Here is a 23,893-nt window from a genome sequence, read left to right as displayed (position 1 = left end):
AGTCGCTCAGGCATGTCCACTCTTTGCGACCCCATAAATAGCAGCATGCCAGGCCTCCCTGTCCATCACCAACTCCTGGAGTTCACTCAGACTCACATCCATCGAGTCAGTGATGCCATCCAGCCATCTCATCCTCTGTCGTCCCCTTCTCCTCCTGCCCCCAATCCCTCCCAGCATCAAAGCCTTTTCCAATGAATCAACTCTTTGCATGAGGTGGCCAAAGTACTGCAGTTTCAGCTTTAGCATCATTCCTTCCAAAGAAATCCCAGGGCTGATGTCCTTCAGAATGGACTGGTTGGATCTCCTTGCAGTCCAAGGGACTCTCAAGAGTCTTCTCCAACACCACAGTTCAAAAGCATCAATTCTTCGGCGCTCAGCCTTCTTCACAGTCCAACTCTCACATCCATACATGACCCCAGGAAAAACCATAACCTTGACTAGACGGACCTTTGTTGACAAAGTAATGTCTCTGCTTTTGAATATGCTATCTAGGTTGGTCATAACTTTCCTTCCAAGGAGTAAGCGTCTTTTAATTTCATGGCTGCAGTCACCATCTGTAGTGATTTTGGAGCCCAGAAAAATAAAGTCTGACACTGTTTCCACTGTTTCCCCATCTGTTTTCCATGAAGTGATGGGACCGGATGCTATGATCTTCATTTTCTGAATGTTGAGCTTTAAGCCAACTTTTTCCCTCTCTTCTTTCACTTTCATCAAGAGGCTTTTGAGTTCCTCTTCACTTTCTGCCATAAGGGTGGTGTCATCTGCATATCTGAGGTTATTGATATTTCTCCTGGCAATCTTGATTCCAGCTTGTGCTTCTTCCAGTCCAGCGTTTCTCATGATGTACTCTGCATATAAGTTAAATAAGCAGGGTGACAATATACCTGGTGTGATGCACTCCTTTTCCTATTTGGAACCAGTCTGTTGTTCCATGTCCAGTTCTAACTGTTGCTTCCTGACCTGCATACAGATTTCTCAAGAGGCAGATCAGGTGGTCTGGTATTCCCATCTCTTTCAGAATTTTCCAAGTTTATTGTGATCCACACAGTCAAAGGCTTTGGCATAGTCAATAAAGCAGAAATAGATGTTTTTCTGGAACTCTCTTGCTTTTTCCATAATCCAGTGGATGTTGGCAATTTGATCCCTGGTTCCTCTGCCTTTTCTAAAACGAGCTTGAACATCAGGAAGTTCACGGTTCACGTATTGCTGAAGCCTGGCTTGGAGAATTTTGAGCATTACTTTACTAGCATGTGAGATGAGTGCAATTGTGCAGTAGTTTGAGCATTCTTTGGCATTGCCTTTCTTTGGGATTGGAATGAAAACTGACCTTTTCCTGTCCTGTGGCCACTGCTGAGTTTTCCAAATTTGCTGGCATATTGAGTGCAGTACTTTCACAGCATCATCTTTCAGGATTTGAAATAGCTCAACTGGAATTCCATCACCTCCACTAGCTTTGTTCGTAGTGATGCTTTCTAAGGCCCACTTGACTTCAGATTCCAGGATGTCTGGCTCTAGATGAGTGATCACACCATCGTGATTATCTGGGGCGTGAAGATCTTTTTTGTACAGTTCTTCTGTCTATTCTTGCCACCTCTTCTTAATATCTTCTGCTTCTGTTAGGTCCATACCATTTCTGTCCTTTATCGAGTCCATCTTTGCATGAAATGTTCCCTTGGTATCTCTAATTTTCTTGAAGAGATCTCTAGTCTTTCCCATTCTGTTGTTTTCCTCTCTTTCTTTGCATTGATCGCTGAGGAAGGCTTTCTTATCTTTCCTAGCTATTCTTTGGAACTCTGCATTCAGATGCTTATATCTTTCCTTTTCTCCTTTGCTTTCCTCTTCTCTTTTTTTCACAGCTATTTGTAAGGTCTCCCCAGACAGCCATTTTGCTTGTTTGCATTTCTTTTCCATGGGGGTGGTCTTAATCCCTGTCTCCTGTACATTGTCACAAACCTCATTCCGTAGTTCATCAGGCACTCTATCTATCAGATCTAGGCCCTTAAATCTATTTCTCACTTCCAATGTATAATCATAAGGGATTTGATTTAGGTCATAGCTGAATGGTCTAGTGGTTTTCCCTACTTTCTTCAGTTTAAGTCTGAATTTGGTAATAAGGAGTTCATGATCTGAGCCACAGTCAGCTCCTGGTCTTGATTTTGTTGACTGTATAGAGCTTCTCCGTCTTTGGCTGCAAAGGATATAATCAATCTGATTTCGGTGTTGACCATCTGGTGATGTCCATGTGTAGAGAGAGTCTTCTCTTGTGTTGTTGGAAGAGGGTGTTTGCTATGACCAGTGCATTTTCTTGGCAGAACTCTATTAGTCTTTGCCTTGCTTCATTCCGTATTCCAAGGCCACATTTGCCTGTTACTCCAGGTGTTTCTTGACTTCCTACTTTTGCATTCCAGTCCCCTATAAGAAAAGGACATCTTTTTTGGGTGTTAGTTCTAAAAGGTCTTGTAGGTCTTCATAGAACTGCTCAACTTCAGCTTCTTCAGCATTACTGGTTGGGGCATAGACTTGGATTACTGTGATATTGAAACGAACTGAGATTATTCTGTCGTTTTTGAGATTGCATCCAAGTACTGCATTTTGGACTCTTTTGTTGACCATAATGGCTACTCCATTTCTTCTGAGGGATTCCTGCCCACAGTAGTAGATATAATGGTCATCTGAGTTAAATTCACCCATTCCAGTCCATTTTATTCGCTGATTCCTAGAATGTTGACATTCACTCTTGTCGTCTCTTGTTTGACCACTTCCAATTTGCCTTGATTCATAAGCACTCACTAAAAATTAGGACTCTGATGGTAAGGCTATTTATTTTTATAAGTGATATAATTGGGCTTCTGGCGGCTCAGTGGTAAAGAATCCACCTGCCAATGCAGGAGTCACAGGTTCGATCCCTGAGTCAGGAAGATCCCCTGGAGGAGGAAATGGCATCTCACTCCAGTATTCTTGCCTGGAGAATCGCATGGATTTTCTTAATCATTGCTGCTGCTTACACTTGCTTAATCACAGAGCTTGAGCTTGGACCATTCATCCTACCTGAGATATGGTATCTACTAGATGTTATGATTACTTAAATTTTTCAAAATTAATGAATAGAACTTGAGGCTTGTCTATATGGTACTGGCAAAAGGAATGCAGTGGGTAATTTTAATATTTAAGGCTTTTGGTTGTTTTTTGTTTTTTTTTTTTTTTTTTTTTGGTAGTGAGTGAGATTCACTACTGCCTTTCCTACTCCCAGAGTCAATCTCTGCATTTAATTCTCAGGACAGTGCATTGGATGCTTTTAAGGAGGGGAGTGTAATCATGTGATTTACATTTTCAAAAGGTTACCCTGGCTTCTGGGGAGAATGGGTCATAGGAGATAGGAAGTAAATAGAGTGGTAAAAGAGACTGGGCTCCCCTCGAGGCTCAGCGGTAAAGAACCCACCTTCAATGTAGGCGACATGGGTTTGATCCCTGGTTTGGGAACATGCCCTGGAGAGGGAAATGGCAACTCACTCCAGTATTGTTGCCTGCATATCTTTGAAACTGCTGGATATTTGGATAACACAAATATTAGGGTACATTGTTAGCCTTTACTATTAGAGCAATTCTAATTTTTTTTAACCCCTCTCCTCTTCTGCTATGAAACTTTTTTTTTTTTTTAATCACAGTACTCTGCTTATTGGACTCATTATGTAAATATATATATGGGTGTATTATGTAAATATATATATGGGTGTATGTGTTTTCATCCTTGATGTTCTCAAAGTGCTGGATGGTGATTTTTTTGATCACTTTCCTTGGTAAACTCTGTTTTCCATTCTCCATGGCAGTTATCCCAACCTGGTTTTCTGATTCTCAGTCCCTTAAATCTACTTCTGGCTATTATATGATCTTCCCTCCAAGTTCATACTTGATGGAATTTATTTTCTCCTTGAACTTTTCTGAACTTATCTGTTACTTCCTCCTAGCTTATCTGTATCTTATCTCTTCTTCATCTTCTGCTCTCACTAGAGGGAATAGATCTCTCATCTTTTCCAAATCTGACCCTTTCACCAAGCTCATAATTCAGTTTTATCCTACTTCTTCCTAAACTTAAACCCATCAATTATCACTTCCCTTATATTTTTGCCTCACAACATCTTTAAAGATAAGTCCATGCTTGCTTTTAGAAGTCAATATTATAGGTTTGATCTTCTGGGCAGTGCAATATGACTTTTTTTCCAAGAGCTCTAATAAAATGGATGTTTCAAGAGAGAGAAGAACTTTCAAATAATCAAATTCTCCTCTCAGATCACAATTCTCTTCTCAATCTTTAGCTTTCTAGACAACTCTACCTTGTGTTCATTTCTATTGTACAACTCCCTTGACCTTACTAGACATTGCTTTGCTTTTATTTCTACTGCTACCTGAAAGGCACTCCATTTTTTTTTTTCTCTTTATTTTCCCCCAGATTCTGTTCTCAATACTCTTTTCTTTTTGCTTCACACACTGTTTACTATCCCTGCATCACAGAGTAACTGTATAATGAAGACATTTAATTTCTCTCTCGATGCAGATTTTCCATTTTATATTTTGTCAGAAGAATTTTTATTCGTTTCCACCTCCATGTATAGACTTTCTTCCTAGTCTCCGTGCACTAGTTATTCAGCCAAACTGTACACTTTAGAAACTTCTTTGACTTTCCCCCTTTCTTTCCAGCATGTAATAGGTTATCAGTTCCTGTATATTTGACATGTGAAATAGTTTCCTTCAGTGAGTGCCCTATTTCCCTGCTGTAGTGAAAGCCGTCTCACCTCACTGGGTCACTGAATCGGCGTGACCCCTTGCTTGTCTGCCGGCCCCTACTGTCTCCTTACAAGTTTCTCTCTAGCATCGTCATCTTACAAATCCACAGAACTGGCCATGTCACCATCCTTCTGCAATATGTAAAAGGACCTCAAAAGCAGAGAGAAAAATTTAACAGACATTCCTATATCTATCACCCAGGTTTGACAAATATTAACTTTTATTTTTCTTTCCAAATTTGCTTCAAATCTTTTGGTCAAGTAAATCAAATATGTGCATTCCTACCATCCATCCTTACTCAAGTCAGTGTACATTCTTCTTGCCCATATGTGATAATTATTCTTAGGATTTATATTATAGGCATGCCTGCAGATATTAGAGTTTTGTTTCCAGACCACTGCAGTAAGGTGTATGTCACAATAAAGTGGGTCCCACAGGTTTTTTGGTTTCCTCAGGGGTGGAGTCTGTGTGTATGTGTATGTATAGCTGATTCTCGCTGTTGCACAGCACAAAGTAACACAACTGCTAAGTCACTTCAGTTGTGTCCGACTCTGTGCGACCCCATAGACGGCAGCCCACTAGGCTCCCCCGTCCCTGGGATTCTCCAGGCAAGAACCCTGGAGTGGGTTGCCATTTCCTTCTCCAATGCATGAAAGTGAAAAGTGAAAGGGAAGTTGCTCAGTCGTGTCCGACCCTCAGCGACCCCATGGACTGCAGCCTTCCAGGCTCCTCCACCCATGGGATTTTCCAGGCAAGAGTACTGGAGTGGGGTGCCATTGCCTTCTCCAGTAACACAACACTGGATAGCAGTTATACTCCAATTAAAAAAAGGCTTATTTATTCTTTTTAAATCTGGAAGCAGTTTAAAGCGCGTGTGTCTGTGTGTGTGGTGTGTAGTGTTTACAGTCTTCATCTGCTTTGTTCCAGTTATGGCCTTGCCCACTGTCCTCTGCCACCCTCTTCCCATTTGGCTTCCCTTAGACTGAATCTTTTCTCAGTATGTGACAGCTGATCAGTTCCTCTGAGCTCAACTTTGTCTATGTTTCTATTTTAAGTATTTTTTCACTTCATTTACTTTTAGATACTTAGAAGCATATTTTTGCTGTTCTCTTTTGATCAAAGTTTAAGAAAGCTTTTTTTTTAGTGAAGTGATTAAAATACTTTATCTTCTTATTGTTTGCTTATACTTCTTTAGATTATGTTTGAATATGTGGTCTGTAATTCATGTGGTCTTACATTTGGAATTCATTAATTTTTTTCTATGTGGTCAAATACACATTCTATTATTACAAATGTTTCATTCAAATGAAACAACAAGATGCAGTATTCTCAGTAGGATATCAGGTTTTTCACTGAGAAATATAATTCATGATCTATAGTTATAAATATATTATTTTTATGTTTTAAAAGCTACCTATTAGACATTATACAGATTATTATATTTTATATTTTTTTATATCAGGAAATATAATACGTAAAACTATATTTCTATATATAGATTCTTTCAATTAAAATAGTTTACTATATAAATATAAAATGGTATAGCAGAATATTATGCTGGAAAAAAGATGGCTTGAGAATCCAAAAACAGATTGTATTGAATTTACCCCATGCAAGTTGGATAAAATTGAGTCATTATTTAACTTCTTCAGTATTTTGGGTTTTTATGAAATGAGGAAATTGAATTTGATCATTACCAAGGTGTTTTCCAATTGTATAAAATGCTATGATAATCCCTTTCATTAACATGTATATGTTGTTTTCACTTTGAAGTCAGGTTTTCATTTTTTAATCATTGCAGTTATAATTTTAAGTGAAAATATTAATGAAAATAAATGTGCCACAATTAAATCATAATTACTCAAGTAAAAGAAAAATTATTAGGCATGCAATGAATATTCCTGCTCTGGAATGCTACGCTTTAGTGAAGCTCCCCCATGACATCTGCTTCTCAGGGAGGATTGTTCATCAGTTTCGATTGTTTAAAACAAGTGCTGATGTTTGTTTAATGTGAGCATCAGTCAACGTATTTTAAGGGACCAAGTTAGACTGTTGCTTGAAAAACAAAACGGCGCATTTCCCCACCTTGGTCTCTCTCCTTAGCATTCTTTTAAGCCTGAAAGTGAACGTCACTCAGTCGTGCCCGACTCTGTGACCCAGGCCAGAATACTGGAGAATATAGAATTCTCCAGGCCAGAACACTGGAGTGGGTAGCCTTTCCCTTCTCCAGGGGTCTTCCCAACCCAGGGATTGAACCCAGGTCTCCGGCATTGCAGGCGAATCCTTTACTGTCTTAGCCACCAGGGAAGCCCAAGAATGCTGAAGTGGGTAGCCTATCCCTTCTCCACCAGATCTTCCTGACCCAGGAGTCGAACTGGAGTCTCCTGTATTGCAGGCACATTCTTTACCAACAGCTATCAGGGAAGCCCTCATTCAAGCCTGGTGGTATATAATTCCTAAAAATATTTTGTTAAATTAAAAGAATTTCTAAAATTATAATATTCCTACTTTTTCCACATTGCAACTTTCCCCACATGTTTCCCAGTCCCTAGACAAGCGGCATCTGGAGAGGGCTGCAGCATGGTTCTGGGCATTGCCTGTGGGCAAGTCCGCGGTGTCCGCCGTCTGCTAGAAAGCGCGTCACTCTAACCAGACAGTTGGTGCCCTAGCAGTTCTGTTCAGTGTCTTGGTGTTGCCTCCTGGCATCCTCTTGAGAAGGCACTGTGTGTCCTCCATCGTGAACGTCCATGTAAACCTGTTTCCCAGTTCACAGGTAAGAGTTTGAAGAGCTTAACTGAGTTTAAAATACTGAGTTCATGAGGTCTGACTTGAAGTGAAGGGACTAGACCGAAGGGTTCTGCTGTACTATGTTTGATTGTTTTTACTCCATTTAAACCTTGTTAACTCAGTCTCCACTAATTTATCTTTGGAACTTAGGAGGAAAAGTATTGAATCTTTATAAAGGAATACTAGTGATATTTATTTAATATATTTAATTAATACACTTAATATATTTATTATATTAACATTAGTTAATATTAAACAATATTAAATATATTGAATATAACATTATAATTAATATAACAATATTAAATATTGTATTGACCATAATAACAATATAAAATATATTATAATATAATAATATTTAATATAATATTGAGAAGCATAGTTTTTTAAGGCCCTTATTTTCATATGTTCGAATTCTTATACGGATAATATGTTAATTGCATATTGTTTTGTTAATTAAGAAAAAGATAAGACTTTAATGGCAAATCTACCAATTAGCATACCATATTTAATATTTTCTCTTTGAAAGCTTTCAGTTTTTTGAAGAAAACCAACTCTGGACAGATTCAGTAATTCTTCCTTTATAATTCAGATTGCTAAGCTTTTTCAATATGTGAAAATCTGTTAAGGATTGTCATTCCTCACACCTTTTTGAGAGAGGGAGTGTAGCCACACCTGGTACTCAGAAGTGTGTAGGGATGACTGTTCTCTCTGACAGGGAGGCGATCTGTATCTGAAGTGAAGAGAGGCTGGACAGGAATGAGACACTGCCCATCTCTGGCAGAACTAGAAATGTGGCTCATTGGATAGACTGTAGAACTGCCATGACTAAGGCTCAGTCCTAGATAACATCTTTAACTAGGAAAGAAAATAAGTCATCTGTTTATTAATTCAGATACTGTCTATAGATGTATTGTCAAGGGCAGTCTTTTTTTTCTAAGATTTTATTTTGATTAAAACCTTTTGCAAACAATGATGTATTTGACACCTCATACATTTTATCGGAGACCTGTCATAAGCAATCTGGAATTAAGATAAAGAATGTCTCCTTAAGCAAACAAATAATCTTTGAAGTTGCCAACTGTTCTCTTTGGCTAGAGAGACATTAGAACGTTGTCACTTTTAGAATATGTCACACAGCCATGGCTGACTTTTAACACCTTAGCTAACTCTAAGAGTTGGAGAAGAGGTTAAACAATTTTCCGAAGGTCTTTCAATCTTGACAACAGGGTCTGGGTCTTTTGAATTCCCCCAGTCTCCACATTTTTCGGTAATCACTAGCATGTATTGCATCAATAAACACCTATAAACATGTAGTGGGTGCCTACAATTTGCCGGCCAGTATTCTGGGAGCTGGCACACAGATATGAGTATCACATAGTCTGGTTGACAGGAGAGAGAAGTAAACAAACTTGCAGAGCTGTGGTAAACGCTGTGACCAAGACAAGCACAGGGTGAAGAGAGTGCCTGAAGGAGGGGCAGCTGATGCAGAGCCTAACCTAGACTAGGGTACAGGGAGACTTCCCAGGGCAGGGAGTGGCCTCAGGTAAGTCATGACTACCTCAGGTAAGTCATAACCTAGACTAGGGTACAGGGAGACTTCCCAGGGCAGGGAGTGGCCTCACGTAAGTCATGGCTACCTCAGGTAAGTCATAACCTAGGTACCTCAGGTAAGTCATAACCTAGACTAGGCTACAGGGAGACTTCCCAGGGCAGGGAGTGGCCTCAGGTAAGTCATGGCTACCTCAGGTAAGTCATAACCTAGACTAGGGTACAGGGAGACTTCCCAGGGCAGGGAGTGGCCTCAGGTAAGTCATGGCTACCTCAGGTAAGTCATAACCTAGACTAGGGTACAGGGAGACTTCCCAGGGCAGGGAGTGGCCTCAGGTAAGTCATGGGCTTGCAGAGTAGGAAGGTCCGACTCTTCATGACCCCGCGGACTGTAACCTGCCAGGCTCCTCTGTCCATGGAATTTTCCAGGCGAGAATACTGGAGTGGGTTGCCTACTCCAGGGGACCCTCCAGACCCTGTGATCAAAACCCTGTTCCCTGCATTGGAAAGCAGATCCCTTACCACTTTGCTACCTGGGAAGCCCGTTTTTAAGTTGGACGCGTTCAAATCAAATTTCTCATCTGCAGGTATATATTGTATACACTCTTAAAATGATTACAATGATTATTTTAAAAATAATTGAGTAAACGAATGATCACAGTTGTTTTTTCTGTCATACCTAGACAACGATCATTTTATGTAGCGCCACGTCTGTACATGAAGGAGGGTGATCAGTCATACAATAGCAGTTAAAGGCTAATGTTCTAAACAGTAACCCAGCCTTTGTAAATGTCAGTTCTATTTTACAAAATCATATGATTTATTTATTGCTTTCATATTACGTATCATTTGCTCTGATGCTTCCGTGGGTACGTGTTAGGCTTCTTGGTATTTATTTCCAGGATTCAGTCATTTTAATGCAGTAGTTTGTGACCTGTTCTGGAAAGACTTCTGCTGGAAGAGATGGGAACGCTGACTGGACACCACATGTTGGCTGCCACCTGCCTCAGTAAAGACAAGGGAAAGTTTTCATCTTCAGGGAGCTTATAATTTATCAGATGGGCCATGCGGACAAGGTGTGCACACAAAAGGCTGTACACAGCAGAAGAAAATGCCAGGTAGAGTTGAATAAGTATTGGTAAGCAGAAATCCCGTGATATAAGGACTCAAAGGAGGAAGTGATCATGTGAATCAAAGGAGCAAGCTGGTGTGAGGGATCTTATTAATATCAATAGAAAAGTGTGGGCACATTCTTTTTCTGGTTTCCTTGACAATAATGGAGTATAAGAAATATTTGGATATATTCTTCAAATTGTCACCTATAAGAAATGGAAGCACTCAAATTCAATTAGCTAAGAGAAGACTAAAATTGCAAAGCTTTATTTAATGCATAACTGAGACATTTATGGCTTCTCTCTGCTTTACAAAATAAGCTTCTTTACAAAATAATTCTAAGTGTTTTGCATTAATGAAAGTGCAGTACAAAGGCATTTGAGTTTAGCAGTGCAGAGCCACAGTTCTTTTGTAAAATCGGTACAGCCAGTTTGCTGATATGAAAGGGAGTGGGCATTTATTTCTGGGCGTGTGCTTTGACAATGGAGAGTTTGGAAGATTATGTTTTCTAGATTTATGACACCCGAAACTTTGTGTCATCTAGCTTTTTACCTATTTTGGTCAGTGTAGTTAGGTTTATGAATTCACTTGTCTCCTTGAGTACATGCCAAGTTTAAACTCATTGACTGTTTATTGAGCATCTGCTGTGTATAACCAGAGGAAGAAATGGCAAGAAATGGCAAACCCCCCAGGATTCTTGCCTGGGAATCCCATGGGCAGAGGACCTTGGCGGGCCACAGGCCATAGCGTTGCAGAGGGTTGGACACGACTGAGCAGCTAAGCGGTCTTAGCTTTATATATAAAGCAGGAACGGTATTACAGTATTTATTGTAGTCAGATTACATGAGGTGTGAAGGGAGATATGCTACAGCATATAAGTGTGATCTCCATTTGCTAAAGAACTGATACACTGACTGAGATAAAGGGAAATATGTGGATGATTTCAAACTTGTATATAAAGTCAGCCATTATCACATCAATGAAATCACTTTGTTACTTGTGAAATAGGAATATGTGTATTTATACATATAGGATATTTCCTATTGGATTCTGTCTACAGAAGGTATAGAAACATGTCAAAGTCCTCATTATCAGATAATATTACATAAACCAAGACAACAGCAGTTAGAAATTCAAATATAGTTATCCTAAAAATACAGCTTTGAAGGAATAAACAACATGAAAATGAGGTTAAAATTCTCAAATCTTTCATTTACATAGTTGTAGCTACAGTGTATCAATAGTACTACTAGGTACTTATGATAATTTTGATCTTCATGGCAATCCTGTCCAATAGATATTATTTCTGTTTTACTAAAGAGCAAACTGAGGCTAAAATGGTTGAGCCAGAGTTTGATCCCATGTGTGCCTGATTCTTTCCCATTGTGTGTGTGTGTGTGTGTGTGTGTGTGTGTGTGTGTTTGGAGAGAGAGAGATGTTTTGTAAGAGATATTCATTATCTTCTGAGGAGTAAACTCTTCTAAATGAATTTAACTCCATGTATTTGGTATATTGGAAAAATAGGTCTTTTTTGCATGTAAGAAGGAAACCAAGCTTTGTCTCAGCCCTGACAGTGATAGTGAGTTAGCTGCATATCCAGCTGTTTGAGTGGGCCTATTATTCTCACAAAATACAAGCTCCTCTCATGTAAAATCCATTACAAAGAATGTAGAAGTTACTCATGCAAGCAAGCATAAATTTACTTTTCCACCAGCAAAAATCTCTTGAATTTATCATTTTAATCTATACTGTTGAGACCTAATATTAGCAGTCATTTACAAAGCTTCAGAAATTTAATGAATATTCAATTAATAGTAATAATGTTATATCTGTGCCAGATGGAACAAAATAGAGGGATCAAAAACATCAGTTCAGTTCAGTTGCTTAGTCGTGTCCGACTCTTTGCGACCCCATGAATTGCAGTACTCCAGGCCTCCCTGTCTCTTAAATGTGTGAAGGTTGGTTTTGTGGCCCAGGAATGGCATAATGACATATCCTGAAGATTTTTATTATTATTTTAAGAATTAAGAAGCAAGACTGTCATTTTGGTGTTAAAATAGTCATTATTTTATAAAACAGGTTTGCTAGCAGATTTGGCTGGTTAGTGTTACTTTGTTTTGTTTGTTTGCTTTTATTTTTTATGTATTTAACAACAAAAAAATTGGTTACCCCATGTTGAATTTTGTTTTCATTTTCTGCTCCAAGAAATTCCAAAGTTTGGGAACCAGTGACCCTGAGAGTGTAAAGTCAGTGACACTTAAGGGACATCTGTGTGTGGATTTATATGGTTTTCTGTTTGTGTGTTTTTCCAGTTTTGTTTGTGCTCATTTCTCTGATAAAGAAAATGAATTAGTGAGAAAGCATGGAAGGGGCAGAGAAAGAGTGACGGGGGTGTACAAAGAGCCGCTGCCCCGGGACGCCGGCTGTTGCTCGTGGAGGCGTCCTGGGCCAGACTCACCCCTGCTACTTAGCACTGCAGTCTTTTTCCTGCAACAACAAAACAGAAACTAGTGTTTGCTTTTTCTAAGTAAAAAGAGAAACATCAGAAACACTTAACCTTTCTGTAAGAGCAAAAGGAAACACCGCTTTTTTCCCTTCTTTTTTATTTTCAGAAAAAAGTCTTGTCAGCCTGTATTAGAAAATGGAAATGTGACTAAAGCTCTCTGGCAAAGACAACTAATAACCATTCTACAATGAATCATCCTTTTGTGAAACAAAGTCGATCTCCTGGAATAAAGCTTTTAAGCTGGTGGCCAAGGGATTAGCTTTCATGTGTTATTAGATGTTTAAAAATTGGGTGATTGTCGTAAACTGCCGAAGGCTGAGTTGGGGGCATTACCAGAGTCTATGCCATTCATTGGCTATAACCATTTCTTCCCCTTCCCAGGCCCCAAAGTTGATGTCATTTTTTCTAAATGTTCTTGGGGGTCATTATAAAGTTCCTTCTTGAAGTGCATTTTGAAATAGGTGATGACGAAGTTTCGTAAAGTGTGTTACAAGTGTGTGTTACATGTAATTAGTTTCCTAAAATAGTCTTTCTTGTTGGTAAAAGTGTAAAGAATAACAACCACTTGGAAAGGGATTTTAATAATTACAATAAAAATTTTAAATGCATGTATTGGCTGACTCTGATATTCTGGCTCATTTAAATTTTCCAGTATTCTTCTAATATTAAGTATATCTTCATTAAAGGATTATTTTTAACCATGAAAACCCGAGGCAATTGAAATGGCCCCTAAAGGAAGAATGTTTACATAAATTATGATGCATCCCTAGTGTGGTACACCATGACACCAAAAGAAGGGATAGAGCAGAACTATAGTTACTTTAATGGAAGGAGTGTTGTGATATTTTATTGAGCACAAAATAGAAATATAGAGCACTTAGTATGATTTTGTGTTGTTTAAAAAAATATATAGGTTGATATGTGTGCTTAGTCCTTCACTTGTGTCTGACTCTTTACGACCCCGTGGACTGATTTGTGTGTGTATATGCATGTTTGCACACATATAAGTATACACGTATATGATATGTATGCGTGCATATTAATGCAGCATAAAAAGGTTGCAGAAGATGCACACCAATTGCTAACCGTGGTGACCCCTGGAGAGCAGAACTGGGAGGTATTGACAGGGAGGGAAGGCACTTCCATTTAAAAAATTTGTGCAGTTAAAAAAATAAAAAGCAATTAATTTATAATTTAAGAAAAATATGAGAGAGAATAAAGGCTGAATAAACCTCACTCTAATGTCAGCTATTAATTTGTTGGAGACGTGTGTCAGTTCAGCTTAGCTGCTGATAATGATCTGAACTAAGACATGCTCTGCATATGCAATAAAAAACTGGTTCTTTTGGCTCCTCCAGCAAGCCCTAGTGGGGAGATTCCCTTCTTCTCAGCCTGTAACTGTGGTTCCCTCAGCTATCAGTCACCTCATGATTGCTCACATCTAATGAAGAGCAAACTGAGGTGAGTAACTGAGGTTGAACAGATTACTTCAACAGGTAGTCAACCCAAACTAATGCGAGTGGTTGTTGGGTCTAAATACAAGTGCAGGGGATGTTAATACAAAGCAGCTGTTTCCTTGGCGAGCTGAACAGCCAGTGGCGTCCTGTACCCTGCTGCTGACTCAGATTTAGTCACCAACTCCGGAGACAAAGATAAATGCCACGTGGGAGTCAAGAGCTAATTTACTATTTTGAGAAAAGCCAATCACATTTATTTTGATTTCCTACTCTAACATTAAGTCTACTTCTGACCTCAAAGGAAATAATTGCCTATTTTATAAAGTCATTAGTTTTACTGAACAGCATTAAAAAAAAATAAAAAAGCAATCTCTCTCATACTGCTCTGGTGTTTTTAAAAATAATTAAAGAAAGTCACAGTGCCAAGATGTTTTAAAAATATACTCTACAAACACAGTTGTTATCTCTAGATGAGGTTTAATGCTGAAAACAAAAATTAGACCTACCATTCCTTTAAGGACTACTTAGTTCACCTTAGGCTTTCAATTATTCCTGAATATCCAGTTTTGAAAGAAGAAAGCAATGCTAAGGCGATGGCACCCCACTCCAGTACTCTTGCCTGGAAAATCCCATGGACAGAGGAGCCTGGTGGGCTGCAGTCCATGGGGTCGCGAAGAATCGGACACGACTGAGTGACTTCCCTTTCACTTTTCACTTCATGCATTGGAGAAGGAAATGGCAACCCACTCCAGTGTTCTTGCCTGGAGAATCCCAGGGGCAGGGGAGCCTGGTGGGCTGCCATCTATGGGGTCGCAGAGTTGGACACGACTGAGGCGACTTAGCAGCAGCAACATAAGTAATTTAACTAAAAAATAAATGTATGCTCTTAAAACCTAACTTTTGCAAACCCTCTGAAATTGTACAAAACATTTTCTCTTTTGTACAATTTAAGTTAACGTTAACAATTAGTAATGAGGTTTTTCTTTAAGTTTTTTTTTTTTTTCCTGATTGTGAAAGGCATATATGCCAGAATGTAGAAAAAATTAGTACACTTAACTACATAAAATTAAGAATTCCTCTAAGAAAAATACTGTAAGGAATGTAAAAGTGATGAGCTGGTCTAATAAAAGAATTTTAAACGTTTTTCTTAAACATTTAATATATATGACAAAAGGGCTAATTTCTTTTAATATGCAAATAGTTCTCACAAATTAATGAGAAAAATATGCCAAATAGGCAAATAGCAGACTGTGAACAGATAGTGACAACAAGAGAAATGAAAACGACCAGTAATCATAAGAATGACGCCTAGTCTCAATGAGAATTGAAAAACTGAAATTAAAAGTAAATATCAGTGGACACTTTCAGAAGTGTTTTAAAAAGTTTTATTGTGTCCACAATTTTTATGCCATAAAATTCACCTATTAAAAAAGTCAGTAGTGAGGCAGCCACCAACAGAATTCAGTTTTCAAACATTTCTATCACCCCCAGAGGTTCTTTTTCTGGATATTTTACGTATATATGGAATATAAAATATATGGAATATATATGGGATTATAGAGCCTGTGTCTTCAGGATCTGGCTTCTTTCAATTAGTGAATTCTTTCAATTAGTGTAATGTTTTCCAGGTTCATTCGCATTGTATCATGTGTCAGTAGTAAATTTACTTTTATTTCTGAGTAGTATCACATTGTATAGACATTCACCAATTGATGGATATTTGGATTGTTCTGAATTTTTGGCTCTTATGAACAGTGTTACTCAGTCTTATGATAAGTTTATATTTTACTTTTTTTGGAGTATAGATGATGTACAGTATTATATAATTATAGGCATACAGTGTAGTTTTATAATTTTTAAAAATTGTATTACATTTATGAAATATTGGCAAAATATTTATGAAATATTGGCAAAACCAAATCTAAGTGTAGAGTACCATGAAATGTCACACCACTAAAGAGTTTTCTTTTATAATTTTCAACCTGGAATAAATTATTTAATGACTTTAGTTTGAGGATTTTGTGTACTAGTGAATCCATATACTCCAGGAAATAATAGGAACAGCCTTTTGGCCCGTAGAAAGGACACACACAAAAAGAGTACATTTGGTTTTTTGACAGAAAAAACCATAACCTGATTGGTATGTATTTCACGTTTTTGACATAATGTACTGATCATTAGCTTATCATGCCCTCATTTGAAGAAAAAAAAAATTTTAGTTGATTAAATCTATAATGAGTTTAGAAAATAATTGAGTGGAGCTGCTCTCTTCATTTGATGAAAAGTTTGGGGGCATTAAGTGGTCCCCAGTATCACATAATGCCCCCAGTGAGATACCAAATGCCATGTTCGTTAATTTGAGTATGACGCACACACTCTTCAGAGGCAGAGTCAGTCTACCCTTGAATTTCTATTCAAAGGAAAAATTATAGGTTAAAAAAAAAAAGGTAAAATCTGTGTTTTCACCAACAGTGGTAGAGTTTAAAAAGGAAACGTTGAAATACATCGGTGCTAGTTTTAGAATGTTGAGATAATAACATTTACAGATTTTGCAGAGGTATAAGTTTAGCTCTCCTTGGGCATCAGAACAATGCAGTTACAAATATAGCTAGGACATCTGCAGACAGGAATTTGTGGTCTCATTATAGTTTGGAAACCCATTTGCTATTATAAATCTGAAGCTGGCTAGATCAATAGAGAATCAACTATTTTTGCAAGTTTCATTTTACCAGATAGCTGTCTGCTTAATCCTTTCAGTTGGAACTTTACGTTTTAATTCTGGCAGGCTGAAAATCAGTTTAAATGTGCCATATCCTTGCAAATTATCTTATGCAGCGTGTCCTAGATACAACTTAGTCTTTTCTTGGTGACTTGGTGTCATCATTATTTATTTGTTTTGATTATGCTGCTGCTGCTGCTAAGTCGCTTCAGTCATGTCCGACTCTGTGCAACCCCATAGTCGGCAGCCCACCAGGCTCCCCCGTCCCTGGGATTCTCCAGGCAAGAACACTGGAGTGGGTTGCCATTTCCTTCTCCAGTGCATGAAAGTGGAAAGTCAAAGTGAAGTCGCTCAGTCATGTCCGACTCCTAGCGACCCTATGGACTGCAGCCCACCAGGCTCCTCCGTCCATGGGATTTTCCAGGCAAGAGTACTGGAGTGGGTTGCCATTGCTGTTTTGATTATGGTGATTAGTTAAAATCAAGGAAGCTCTTACATCGGGGATGGACGGTGGGCTGAAATACGTTCTTAGTCATTGGCCACCTCACTCTCGCTTCCTGCCAGCTCAGGCCATGGTCTTCAGGGACTTTTGTTGCGATGCAGTGTGTGCCTGGTCAGGTATCAGTCATTGTCCGGTGACTCCTTTTCAGTGAGTCTGTGATTCCATAGCATGAAGAGTCATTTCCTCAAACATTTGGTTTTTTTTTTTTTCGGCTTCAAAAGCAGTTTTAACGTCCATATTTCTTTCTTCAGGATTGCCATCATCTTTTTCTCTCCTTTTATTCTGGTTGTCAGTAATGGCCCGTATCATTCAAATACTTGTTTCCTGGTTTCGTCATTGATATCTCCTGGTATCGGTACTGGTTACCACAGACATCTTTTTGTTTGCTAGTTCTGGTTCTTCTGTCTTCCCAGAAGCCTCACATTTGTTTCCTAGGTTGTGCAGGAGAACTCACTCTGCAACCCCTGAAGCTTTGAGCCAGGGTACTTTGTGAAGGTTTTATTTTAGTCTTCTAGACTATATAAGACTTCTGTGACATTGATATTCTTCTTAGTGTTTGACTTCAAGCAGAATGTTCGGCACTAGCAACACTGGAAATCACGCTTTTGACATCTTTGTCAGTTGCTTTCAATGTGAGTAAATTTACTCATTATTTAGAGAAACTTGATCCATAGATTTAGTAGAGGAGGTGATGCTCAAGAGCAGAAAAATAACATCTAATTGAAAATCAGTATTAAATCCTCTTTCTCAGAGTAAGCTCTACAGTTGTTTGAAAACTAAACAGATAGGTGTCCAAGCTTTTTATATGAGACATTGTGGTAAGTTTTATGGGAAGAGAATCTAAAAATGAATAACATATTCACCCTCTAGGATGAGGGAGGAATTTTCACTGTATTGAAAGTACAGCTTCATAAGCTAGGAACCCTGAAATGAGGCTAGTGGGGTACAGTAAAGTCTTAGGGTTACCAAACAGAGGAGCATGTGGGGGGGCTTATAAAGGGGTATAGTTTGGAAAGAGCTCCTCAAAGATAAGCTTCTTCATGGTTAATGAAACATGGTGGGAAGATTATTCCAGAGAAAATACAGGGTTAGAAGAAAATATTAGTTACAGCAGGAGAATATAAAGCTTAATCTGGAAACAAACTTGTTGTGGCCGGTGTTGAGAGAGTCAGAGGGATAGGATGAGAAGAATGGACATAGAAAGGGAAAAGTCTAGTGGGAGATGGGTTGAAAACGCATTTTGAAGGGCTTTAAATACCTAATGAAGGGCTCTGAATATCATTCTCAAGTTAAGAGTTTTTAAAAAGAGAAGCGGCATAATAAGATCTATCTGGCAATTGCTTTTTCTCTTGTAAGCCAGTGGTTCCAGAAACATTCTATTTATATTAGTGAAGGATTATAGGTGCAAAATGCCTGTGCAGAGGCATGCATTTGTTTGTATATCACATGCTTGAAAGGCATAGGAGGCGACACTCACCAGAGACTATGTGATTGCCTACAGTGTCACCATGAGCAAGAAGAGCCAATCTGCCCTGCTTTGTTTGGAGCCCAAAGGACCCACCTTAATTTATTGGTACCTCCTAGTATAGATGTGGCTAGGACCTGAGATACCTTAGGTCAGCCTTGTGAAAATATTCAGGAGTAAAATTGTGCCCTTAAATGAGTTTCCAAGATACAGACATCAGATCTTCTCTGGCGTATATTCTGGCTTTACTTTAATTTTCTTAATCCCCTCAGAGAGTCAGGTGCATTTGCTCAGTAACTTATCTTTTCACTGAGCATTTGACTGGAGGGAGAGTAACCACTATCTTTCATTCAGAGCTGTTGAAATTTCAGTCCCAGGTTAGATTCCAGGGTCGGTGAGAGAAACAGTCTCAGAATCAGACAGGACTTAATCCTCCACTTCTCTGTGTTTATTTCTGTATAATCTTGGGCAAATTAGGCAGCCTCTCTACTTTCTTTCTGCTTACACACATAAGCAGGATGACAGTGCCATGTTTGCAGGCTTCTGCTGGGTAATGGTGCAAAAGCAAGGGGCTTAGGACCCACCCGTGCATGGCAGAAGTGGAGCTGTGATTATCGTCATCCTTGTTATTCCCATGGCTGGGATCACCATGTTTGCTAACTTTCCTTTGCATAGCGGGTTGAGTGGAGAGGGGGTGAAATAGCTGCCTCTCCCTAGGCTGGACAGCATTCTGACCCATCAGGTTGGCCTGGGCTTGCTGTTTCCAGATTCCGCACTGCTTTTCTGTTTGCAAGCCTGTAGTTTGTTTCACGCATTTGTTTGCTTGAGGAAGATAACCTGTTTGTAATGTGCATAATAAGACTTGCTAAACTTTTTCTTTTGTTTATATAATTTATGAGCCTACAATATTCTTGTTTGCCAGTTTAGAGAAATCTCAGGGCTAAAATCGGAGAAGGCAATGGCACCCCACTCCAGTACTTTTGCCTGGAAAATCCCATGGATGGAGGAGCCTGGTAGGCTGCAGTCCATGGGGTTGCTAGAGTCAGACAGGACTGAGCGACTTCATTTCACTTTTCACTTTTATGCATTGGAGAAGGAAATGGCAACCCACTCCAGTGTTCTTGCCTGGAGAATCCCAGGGACGGGGGATCTTGGTGGCCTGCCGTCTGTGGGGTCGCACAGAGTCAGACACGACTGAAGCGACTTAGCAGCAGCAGCAGGGCTAAAATCCTAGAGGTTTATAGCTGTGAATTGTGCCCTTAAAATGTGTGACGTCTTTAGCTTTCAGAGACCTCAGGCAGGCAGCCCTGTGCCTGCTCATTCCACGTAGCTATACAGACACATGGAGAAGGAAATGGCAACCCACTCCAGTATTCTTGCCTAGAGAATCCCGTGGACAGAGGAGCCTGGTGTGCTGCTGTCCATGGGGTCGCACGGAGTCAGACACGACTGAGGTGACTTAGCATGCATGCATGCATTGGAGAAGGAAATGGCAACCCACTCCAGTGTTCTTGCCTGGAGAATCCCAGGGACAGAGGAGCCTGGTGGGCTGCTGTCTATGGGGTCACACAGAGTCGGGCATGACTGAAGTGACTTATCCTGTATGCATGCATACAGAACATACACATACACATACACACACACACACGTGCATGCACAGTTCTTACCTCTTTCTTCTCTGTCATTTCTTGGCTTCTTCACAAACATCATGTCTCCTGCTTATTTGCTCCTGTTTTTTATTCTGATCATCTGTCTCCATATCTCTCTTTATTCCCTCTTCTGTTATTCTTCTGTTATTCTCCCCTTCTTCTCAACCTCCTAATTACTCGTCTAGACATTGAAGTTAGAATTCTGCTCTGCTTCAGTTGGCTTTTGACCCTTTACATTAGGTTCCGTAACCCTAGGCACCCTTGCAACCAGGGAGCCCTCAGTTTGTACTGAGTGAATGGGAGCCTTAGCCACGTAGACCGAGACTATTTGATTTTGAGTTTTCAGAGAGTTATTTTTTATTTTTTAATGGTGGTAATTTTTAATTTAATCCTGCTCTTGAAGTGAAGAGACGCGAAAGTCGCTCAGTCTTGTCCGTCTGTTTGTGACCCCACGGTCTAGCCTTCAAGGCTCCTCTGTCCATTCAGTTCTTCAGGTAAGAATACTGGAGTGGGTAGACATTCCCTTCTCCAGGGGATCTTCCTGACCCAGAAATCTAACCGGCGTCTCCCGATTGCAGGCAGGTTCTTTACCAGCTAAGCTACCAGGGAAGAAATACTGTTCTTGGGGAGTCTAACATGAAAACTATTCCGCAGATAATTGTTTTTAATATTGTTGATAAAAAGTAGCAAATACATGTGCAGTCTATAAGTTGGTAGACATGATTCATTCGTTATCTTCAGTTTAGTTATGTTTTTTTTTTTTTTTTTTGAGGGGAAAATGAAGAATTCTCAGAGGAGTTTTTATAGTTAAAAATGCATCTCATTGAAAATTCAGTTTTGACATGCTTTTCTGAATAACGACATCAGAGTTCTCAAGCCCCCATCCTTTCCCTTGTTCCTTTTGCTCCCCTGGGCCTGTGGTATCAGGTCTGCCCATGCTCCGAAGCCCAGCTCTCACCCAGGCCAGGGAATATGCTGCCTCTGGTGGCCTTACTCCTCCCTTCATAGCCGATCTCTTGATATTCAGAGTTTCTAGTCAGCTGGTCATCAGATCCTCTCATCAGAATTGGTGCTTTGAATGCTTCTGTTGAGTCCCCTTGGACAGGAGCCCTCCTGGAGCAGGCTTGTTCTCCTTGCCTTCCATGGTCTGACTTCACCCTGGTCTGCTTGTTGTATCATTATCAGTCATCACATCCTCAATCTAACAAATTTTAATCTGGGGAATCTTGTAATGTTGTTTCATGAATACCTTGTTTTAAGTTTGCCCTGAAAAGTTTCTTTGAACATAGCTTTTTGTTATTAATATTACCATCAGCATTTAGATTTAGTAGAAAATTTGAAAATAAATAGAATTTATTGCCAAAAATTTATACATTGACTTCCTGTGATTTACTGAAAAGCTTTGAATTTATATTATAGGTTTAGAGATCATGCTTATAACATAAAAGTAAGTGGGCCCCCATATTCATTTTTTTCTATTTACCATTTTTTTAATTGAAATAGGATTTTATGGTTTCTCACTAAAATTCAAATAACCTACAAAGAAGCACAGTTGTTTCACAATTTATTCATTCACTGTGTGCAGGAGAAAATTAAATACAGATAGGCTACTCCTCCTGACAGGTGAAAGAAGTTAGGTATATGAAATATCCCAACTGTATTATTGGAAAATGAATAAGATGTATTATGCTGGTTTGTCTCCTCTTTGTCATTCTTAACATTAGGTTTAGATGGATCTTCCACCTACAGTATTACATTATGTAAATATTTCTGTACTTTGTTCTTTCAAAGATATTAAATTATTTGAATAATATTTTTGCAGCCACATGAGTGGAGAAGGAGAGGACTTGCTATTTCTAGTAAAACGAACAAATCAGCAGTTTTGGAGTCCTCCTTATTACTTTTAAAATATCAGGTTTTAATTAAACTAATTGAAAAGATTGGAACTCTTCTTCATTATGGAAATGGTTGTTGGAGCTGAAAGGCTGGTGGGAAACCAGCTATTTCCCCCCCGCCGCCCCGCCATAATTTTATAACAAAGACTAACCTAAATTGTTGGAGGTCTATAACTGCAACATTTTTAACAGATTAGTTCATATTCAGTTTTACACGTAGAGTCTTGGAAATACAGTAACCTGAGAATGAAACTATACTGTTTCTAAGCTTTCCGTCAGCATATGGCCTGACAGCTTGGCTGTAGAATTGTGCTTTCCAATATGGTAGTCATTAGCCACACATGGCTAATTTGAAATGAATTGTACTGTAATTCAAGACACACACCAGATTTGAAAAACAGTATGAAAAGATAGAATTTATAACATTTTCTTAATACTTAATATATTAACTAACATTTGAGTGATAATATTTTGGACATACATAGAATATTACAATTAATGTTGGCTTTTTATTTTTTTTAATTATTATTATTTTTTTACTTTACAATATTGTACTGGTTTTGCCATACATCAACATGTATCCACCACAGGTGTACACATGTTCCCCATCCTGAACCCCCCTTTTTCTTTTTAAAATTTTGTCACTAGAAAACTAAAAATTACATATGTGGCTTACATTTGTAACTTCTTTAACCCAGGAAGAAAGGTGGCCACACCTTTTGCAGTTAGACTTGGAAAAATTTTTATCTCTAGTGTCGAGCTTAATGTTGGCAAAAGTAAAGAAATGTGGGCACTGGTGCCATTTAGTTTTAAAATGATGTTAATAGGATAAAGTAGACATCTATGCTAAGTTGCCAAAAAATGTATGCACCAATCCAGGTTGGAGATTACACATAATTCTTATATTGTTCTTACATCAAGCCCAGTGCTTGGCTGGCAGGAGCTTCTCAGCAAATATCTGCTTCACTGAATGAGGTGCTGAACACACTCCACACTTGGAGTGGAGCTCTTCCTTCAACCACCTAATCTGTTGGCAGGGATTCTATCCAACTCATATTTCTGCATTGGAAAACAAAGATACTATGAAAAATACTGTCAAATCCCTTGGTGAAATGTGTGTGTCTTACATTTATGGGATTATAAAATAATTAAGAAACGATATCCCCTGTTCTGCACACACAACCCAAGTTACCATATGCTCTTTGCAGCACTGAGTAAATGTCAGTTGCATGAATGCCGCATTGTCTCAGTCCAGTTATTGTTTGCAAAGGTATTTCTGGGAGGTACTCATGATAAGCAGTACACGATTTAAGGTTTCTTGTTCATGGGACATTTTTAGCAACCTCCTGTGTGCTAGGTGTTGGGATTACCAACATGAGGAATGCATGCTCTGGTGAGGAGAATGTTATATTTATTGATTCAGTTGCTATACATGGAGCAGCTCCCATATGCAGGCAGTTTATTCAT

General features: G+C 39.0%; 1 protein-coding gene and 1 long non-coding RNA gene across 8 annotated transcripts in view; both read left to right on the top strand.

The window, feature by feature from the left end:
• PRKN (parkin RBR E3 ubiquitin protein ligase) overlaps nucleotides 1–23,893 on the top strand; it is a 1,201,168-nt gene that overhangs the window by 186,100 nt on the left and 991,175 nt on the right. The window contains exon 1 of one of the 7 annotated variants that reach the window (XM_055536159.1): nucleotides 8,030–9,115. The exons of the other annotated variants lie outside the window; for them this stretch is intronic. The gene's annotated coding sequence lies outside the window, so the exon portion shown is untranslated. Of the gene's footprint in view, nucleotides 1–8,029; nucleotides 9,116–23,893 lie in introns of those variants that run through there. 7 annotated transcript variants of the gene reach the window in all.
• LOC129620240 (uncharacterized) lies at nucleotides 9,391–13,917 on the top strand. Its single transcript, XR_008698451.1, has 3 exons — nucleotides 9,391–9,707; nucleotides 10,023–10,238; nucleotides 12,846–13,917. It is a non-coding gene; the product is annotated as an uncharacterized LOC129620240 (long non-coding RNA).

Source organism: Bubalus kerabau, chromosome 9 (assembly GCF_029407905.1).
Source record: "Bubalus kerabau isolate K-KA32 ecotype Philippines breed swamp buffalo chromosome 9, PCC_UOA_SB_1v2, whole genome shotgun sequence".
NCBI lineage: Eukaryota > Metazoa > Chordata > Mammalia > Artiodactyla > Bovidae > Bubalus > Bubalus kerabau.
The sequence above is the reverse complement of the archived record's forward strand: the minus strand, read 5'-3'. Positions and strand labels throughout refer to the sequence as shown.